The following is a 7,804-nucleotide window of genomic DNA, read 5'->3' as shown; positions in this document are numbered from 1 at the left end:
AACCTGGCTCCCTTCACTGCTTCTAGACCAATAACTAAGCTCTAGTATCGGCATCATGCTCCTGGGAAATACTGTCCCTTATTTTGGAGAAAAGGGATTGTTAACCAAAAGAATTGTAGGATTTGCCTAAATACATGTCAGGAATTGGAAAAACATGCGTAAGTATAGTGTTGGACTGGTAATGGTGGTATGGAGTATACAAGGCTGGATAAGAAAGAATGAATTGATAAAAGGGTACTCTCTCATGACTCAAAATTTAGTGACCTGGCAAGGCACTTAGAGCTGGCCCTAATAAAACTGTAGGAATGGCTCATTGAAATCTGGAGAAAAGCTAGCCTGAAATAAATTAGATAAGATTGGCCGGACATGGTGGCTCATGCCTGTAATCCCAACACTTTGGGAGGCCAAGGAAGAAGGATTGCTTGAGGCCAGGAATTTGAGACCAGCCTTGGCAACATGACAAGACCCCATCTCTACAAAAAATAAGAATTTAAAATATTAGCTGGGCATGGTGACTTGTGCCTGTAGTCCTAGCTACTCAGGAGACTGAGGAAGGAAGATCACATGAGCCTAGGAATTCCAGGCTGCAGTGAACCATGATGGGACCACTGTGCTCCAGACTGGGAGATGGTGAGAACTTGTCTCTAATGAATAAATAAATAAATGTTTTTTAAAACTAGATGAGATTTATTTACTACTGTGCTTTGGCTCAGGGAGATAAGCTTACTCCAAAGAATGACATAGAATAACATACCAGTTGACAATGTTTCCAGGAGAGTCCAAGAAGATGCTCTTCATTAAAACAATAAAGAATGTGATAGTGGCCGGGCGCGGTGGCTCACACCTGCAATCCCAGCACTTTGGGAGGCCGAGGTGGGTGCATCACGAGGTCAGGAGATCAAGAATACGGTGAAACCCTGTCTCTACTAAAAATACAAAAAATTAGCCGGACGCAGTGGCGGGTGCCTGCAGTCCCAGCTACTCGGGAAGCTGAGGCAGGAGAATGGCGTGAACCCAGGAGGCGGAGCTTGCAGTGCGCGGAGATCGCGCCACTGCACTCCTGGGCGACACCGCGAGACATCGTCTCAAAAAAAAAAAAAAAAAAAGAATGTGATAGTGATGCGGGTACTGGCTTCACGGAAAAGCTCCAAAGTGGTTTATATTCTGAAGGGCAGGATTGATGATAGTGATATTATCATGGGACTGGGATTCCTAGTACCAAAAGCAAAATAGGATTCCAGAATAGTGGAGGCTTGGTGGTAGCAAGGCAGCCATGACTACCATAATGGCACAAAAGCAACATGGCAAAAAGGGGCCTGACAGACAGGAATCTGAAACTGTGGTTAATATATCCCATGGTTCCTAAGAGCTCTCAGATGTGCAGTTCATAAGGATATTGCTTGACCTTTACAATCAAAAGTGGTCAAGAGCAAGAGAGCCAAATGTTGATGATGTCAGCTACCACAATGGACGATCACAGTCTGATATCCAGTTCCCAGACTTCCTCAGGCCCAGATTTAATCACTTATGGGAGAAGAAGAGTCCTGTAAGCCACAGCAAGCATATAACATAGTGATTCTCCCAACCCTTCCCCAAAGGGACCCATACCCATTTATTGGAGTTCCTGCATATTTGGAGGAATGGAAATACTGAGATCTTCTAATGACTTGATCACAGAGTCCGAGCTGTCAGTGCTACAAGACCCAAAACACAGTCATGGGTCCGCTCAGTCAAATAAGGACTTACTGAGGCTAGATGACAAATGGACTCCAGGACTAAGTTTGTCAGGACCCATCCTGTGATAATTTCCCTAGCCCCCTCTCACATTTGTTCTTTGACCTGTGGAGTAAGAGCCATTATGGTAGGAAAGATGTCGTAAACACCCTGAAGGTGACCACCGTTCCAAAGCAATACCACATCCTAGGTTTCTATGGCTTGATTGTTCCCTCCAAACTTATGATGAGATCCAATTGTCACAGTAACCATATTAAGGGGTGGGGCCTTTAAGAGGCAGAGCCCTTATGAAGGGATTCATGGTGTTATCACAGGAGTGGGCTGGTTATTGCAGGAATCCTGGTAAAAATTATGAGTTTGGCACACTTCTCTCCCTGTCTCATGCACATGTTTCTTCACTTTGCTATGCCTTCTGCCATGGAATGGCCCCACCAGTTGCTAGTGCCACGTTCTTAAACTTCCCAGTCTCCAGAACTGTGAGAAATGTTTCTTGTCTTTACAAATTACCCAGTCTATGGTGTTCTGTTACAGCAGTAGGAAATAAACTAAGACACAGCGTAATGCAAGGGCTTGGAACCACCCTTAGAGACTCAAAAAGAAAGAACAGTGTAGTGATTTCATCATATCCTCCTTTAATTCATCAATCTAACCCCTGGAAAAAAACCAAACACTAAATGGACTATGTCAGATAATTTAGCCAAGTGGTAGCCCCAGTTTGCAGTTGCAGTACCAGATGGTGGTATTTTATGACAGCAAATTATAACAGCCTTTGACTCTTGGTATACTGCAAATACCTGATTTTCAGTCTCCTTTGGGAAGAAGAATAAGATGCAGTTCATTCACCTTGACTATGCAGGTAACTCACCATCTTGCCCAAGGGCTATGTTAGGTCTACTCTCCTCCATCCCTGTGTAGTCTAAAAGAACCTTAATCTTTGTCTAAACATTCTATGTAACGTCAGTCTGGCCCCCTTATATTGATAACATCATGTTAAGTAAAATTAGTAATCATAAGGTGGCAAGGCTTCGAGATGCCCTACTAAAACACATGCAGGCCAGAGGGTGGGAGATAAACCCTACAAAGATTTGGGACTGAGATTATAGTGAGCCAGTGGTCTGGGGACATTCCAGAGTATCCCCTACAAAATAAAGGATATGTTATTTCATCTTCCTACCACTATGAAAGAAGTACAGCCCATGGAAGGGTTCTCTGGATTTTGAAGACAGCACAAACCACATTTGGGAATATGGTTCTGATCCATTAATCGTGTAATTCAGAAGGCTCTTGATTTTGAACGACCTTAAGAACAAGAGAGGGCTCTGCAGACAGTGCACAACCTGGATCCTGACATTTCAGCTATATTACCTAGAAGAAACCATGATTTTAAAGGCAGGGCCAACTACATAATTTTGGAGGCAATGCAAAATGAAAATGTGAAGCACTTTGTTCAAAAAGCAGAAAAAAAAGTACAGCTAAGCTAAATATACTAAAACAATACATTTTCCTTTAAAAATATTATATTACTAATAAAATGTAATCAGAGTAATAGTGATCATGAATAATAACACAAACTTACAAATTGCAAGAAAATATTGGTGTCATAATTTTATATTTGTATATAATTCAATGTATAATATATAATTTTATATGATATAGTAAACAATAATACTTTCTTAATGTGACACCTTGATTTATTATGAGATTTCTCTAATTCATTGTTCTGTAAATTTATTTATTAGGTATCAACATTTATGCTTTTTGCAACTTCATTATTGATCAATATAATTGAAAGTTATATCAAACACTTTTATAACCTGCAAAGTTGCAGATAATTTTAATAATTTTAAATTTTAGAAGAATTTTCTGCTAATACAACTGCTACTGAAATGCTAAACATGTTTTATAGCATTGGAATAAATCTGAAAAAATATTTCATTATATAAATTTTAGTACATCTAGAAGCAATGACTTACAGAAAATTTTTTCCAAAAAATTTAACTCTTCATACAAATCAGTTCTGTGTTAGTCTGAATTTTTTTTTTGAGCTTTGAACATTCATTATCCTTGTTTTTAACACGGTTTTCAAATTTATATAATTTTTGTAATGGGTGTATTTAACAAGTGGCTTGCAACAAAATTCATGTAAATTGAACAACCAGCCCTCCTGAGCGGGTATAAGCCAGCTCCAGCACTACTCTGCCCCTAAGCCTCACGATTACAGTGTCCATCTTATGATATTGGCCAGAGGGAGAGAGTCTTGGAAGTGCTGCTTATTGTTGAACTTTCTTTTGGAATGTGATATGGTTTGCCTGTGTCTCCACCCAAAATCTCATCTTAAATTGTAATCCCCATAATCCCATGTGTCAAGGGAGAGACTCTAGGTGGAGGTGATTGCATCATGGGGGCGGTTTCCCCCACACTGTTCTCCTGATGGTGAGTGAGTTCTCACAAGATCTGATGGGTTTATAAGTGTCTGGTAGTTCCTCCTGTGTCATTCCCTTTCCTGACACCTTGTGAAGAATGTGCCTTGCTTCCCCTTGGCCTTCCACCATGATTTGTAAGTTTCCTGAGGCCTCCGCAACCATGTAGGACTGTGAGTCAATTAAACCTCTTTCCCTTAGAAATTGCCCAGTCTCGAGCAGCTCTTTATAGCAGTGTTCAAATTGACTAATACAGAAGGTATGAGAGAAAGCAGGGAAAGGAATCTGTAGGCAGACTGCCATAAAGGAACCACTCTTCTTTTCACTTAAATTCAGTTACGGGTATAAGTCTTCTTTCTTCCTCATCTGTATACTACACAGAGGCCCAGAAGGTGAAGGGGTCAGTCAAAGATCCAGAAAAGGAAAAGTAAGAGGACAAGATCCCATCCTCCAAGGAAAGAAAGACTCCAATGCAGAGGGAGCAGGAGCTGTGATGGAGATAAGCACTGCCTCTCTCACCCTCCATTCCTATCCCTCGGCTCAAGAAAAGCAGATGTAGCAGAGTGGGACAGATGCCGTTTATTGGCCTGACCAACGTCCCTAATGGAAGCCTCAGACAGAGCCTCCTATCAGTCCTGGCTCCCATCTTCCCTTTCCTGGGAGCTCATGACTCACACCAACAGAAAAGAGTGTTCTGAGCAGGGGAGGCAAAGCCAGGGTAAAAATCTCAGGATTGGGATACAAGAGGGGCTCAGGATTATGCAGAACATGTGATATTGCTAGACCATCTAGGTAAAACATCCATCAGGGCAGAAGAGAGAGTGTTTCCCTGCACAGACCTCTCTGCCCTTGCCAGGAATAGGAGGGGCAAGAGGAAGAGCTTCCCCCAGAGGCTCCCAACTGGGCGTTTTGTGCCATCAGCATCTCCCAGATGTTGCCCTCAGCTTCCTTAACATTCTGCTCTAGGTAGGATTTTTTCTGTTTTGGTTCTTTAATTTTCTTTTCTTCTTCTATTTTCTGACTTTCTAACAGCTTATTGTGAACTGCCTCCTTGGATTGAAGAATAAACATTCTTTGTCTTCATACATATATCCTACACCTTCATACAGGTTAGTCTCATCCACTGAAGTCATGATCTCTGCATCTGTAAGATGTGCATGCTTTTTTGTTCTGTTTAGCTGTCTAGTCGGTATGTCTGTAAGCTTCACCTTCTGTTCAGTGTCAAAAACTTTGGCTTGAAGCTCTGTGAAGATCCATGGGGGTCACCATCTTGGTGTCTGAATTTAATTTAAATGTAAAGTTATGCAAGGGAATTTTGTTGTTTCCTCTGACATTGTAACTTGTGGAAGTTGGTGCAACAAACTGAAAGTGGGTTCATGATTTGCACATACTTCAAAAGGTCTGTTTATGCATCCTTTATGTACCTTAAATTATAAGGAAAAATTAATTTCAAAACTGTCCTCCTTGTAAATAAGTGGTTCATCTGAAACTTCATATGAATTTGTTTTCTGTCCATCCCATCTCTGCTGCAGCTGGTGCCAGTTGCCATCTAAGGGCAGGCCCATGTCCTCTTGGGAACAGTCCTGAACCTATGACTGACAAATGGATAAATATCTCAACCTCCTCCTGTCTCAGGTACAATCAGTCTGAGGTACATTCTGCACTGTACACCTTAGTTCCCCGGCAGGCTTCAACCCTAGTTTCCTTCAGTGCTAACAGCCTGATAACACTGTATTGGCTTCCTGCCGTCCCTAACTCAATTCCCACTTCTTCGTCAGTGTTTCCTGTATCTTCAGGTAGTTTATCACCTCCCAAATAAGCTCCCTGGACCTATTCTCTGTCACAGGGTCTGCTTTCTAAAGAAATTCAAAGTCAGTCAAAAACTGTGTCTTAGCCTGTTTAGTGTTGCTATAACAGAATACCTGAGCCTGAGCAGTTTATAAAGAAAAGCGGTTTATTTGGCTCAAAATTCTGGTGGCTGGAAAGTTCAAGATTGGGCATCTGCATCTGGTGAAGGCCTCAGGCTGCTTCAACTCATGGTGGAAGTGGAAGGGGAGCCAGAGTGTGCAAAGAGATCACGTGGCGGGAGGGGAAGCCAAGGAGGGAGGAAGACAGGTGCCAGGCTCTTTTTAACAATCAGCTCTCATAGGAACTAACAGAGTGAGAACTCACTCACCCACCCCCAAGGGAGAGCAGTAATGAATTCATGAGGGATCGACCCCCATGACCCAAACACCTCCCACTAGACCCCACCTCTGAACGTGGCCACATTGAAGATCAAATCTCAGCATGAGGTTTGGAGGGACAAACATTCAAACCATAGCAAATGTAATCTGGCTTAAATAATAAAGAGGATCCCTTGATGCGCAAGAGAAGAGACCACCTTCTTCTCCATCCCAAACCCTGAAACACTGCTTCTGAGCTTATCACAGCTTTGGCAGCAGAGCTGAGCATGTTAAAATAAAATGGAGTTTTATTTGTTTATACTGTGTGCCGGTGAAGGAGGCAGCAGCAACAGAGACCCAGGCATTATGCACCAACCATATTATGCATCTGGAGATTTCCAGGGCAGCATCCAGGACAGGGGCTCCTGAATCCTTCAGACTTTAGGCCATAAGCCAATGAACATTTGCTCTAAAAGGTGAGATAATACTTTTCGCTTTGTGGCAACCTCTGTTGCCACTACTCAACTCTGCAGTAGCTCGAAAGCGGAGTAGATAAGCATAAACGAACGAGCATGGCTGAGTTCCAGTAAAACTTTATACACTAAAATTTGAGCTTCATGTAGTTTTCAGATGCCATGAAATAATGTTCTTCTTTTGATATTTTCAACCATTTAAAAATGGAAAACCCACGTGTGTCTCTGGGGTTGTACAAAAGCCAGAATGGGCCCCCGCTACGGGCCATTGACACGTGCTCTCAATAAGGCTGTGAATTACAGCTTTCCCTGCACACAATGTTGGAAGCCCATTGGAGGTTTGGAGCACCTATGACTGATTTTTCATGAAGGTTATTGAGGACGTGAACAGAATGTTTCAGTACTTTCCCCATCTATCTGCCTCAGCTTTCCTCTTCTTACCTTTCCTCTCTCATCAGGAAGCACTGCTATAATAATAGGATTGCTAGGAGCACAGAATTCTTGGACCATGTTTTACTCCTGGACAAGGTTACTCTACTCCAAGTATGGTGTCCTCCCTGGCCTGTCCACCCCAGCTGTAGACAGGGATGGCCCCTAGAGGGAAGCCTGACAATCCAGCTGTTACATAATGGGAGCTGATCTCCAATCTGTGATTCGACTTGTCTGTAGCAACCCCGTTTGACAACTTTGTTGGAGGAGGAGTAAGTAACAGGGCCAAATCCAATCTTTTGTCCCTGGATATAATGCCAAACACTGTCACTGCTCTTCCCAAGACTCCTAATCAATATCATCAGTAAATATTGACTGAGTAAATATATGCAACCTCTGTCGCAGCTACTCAACTCTGCCGTTCATGAGGGATCATGAACCCTGTGGACCCCTCATGAACCGTGAAGGTGAGTAGTTGCGACAGAGGTTGCATGGCCAGCAAAGCTGAAAGTATTATTTCACCTTTTACAGAAAATGGTCATTGGCTTATGGCCTAAAGTCTGAGGGATTCAGGAGCCCCTGT

The sequence above is a fragment of the Macaca fascicularis genome, chromosome 5, assembly GCF_037993035.2.
Source record: "Macaca fascicularis isolate 582-1 chromosome 5, T2T-MFA8v1.1".
Taxonomy (NCBI): domain Eukaryota; kingdom Metazoa; phylum Chordata; class Mammalia; order Primates; family Cercopithecidae; genus Macaca; species Macaca fascicularis.
Note: the sequence above shows the minus strand (reverse complement) of the source record.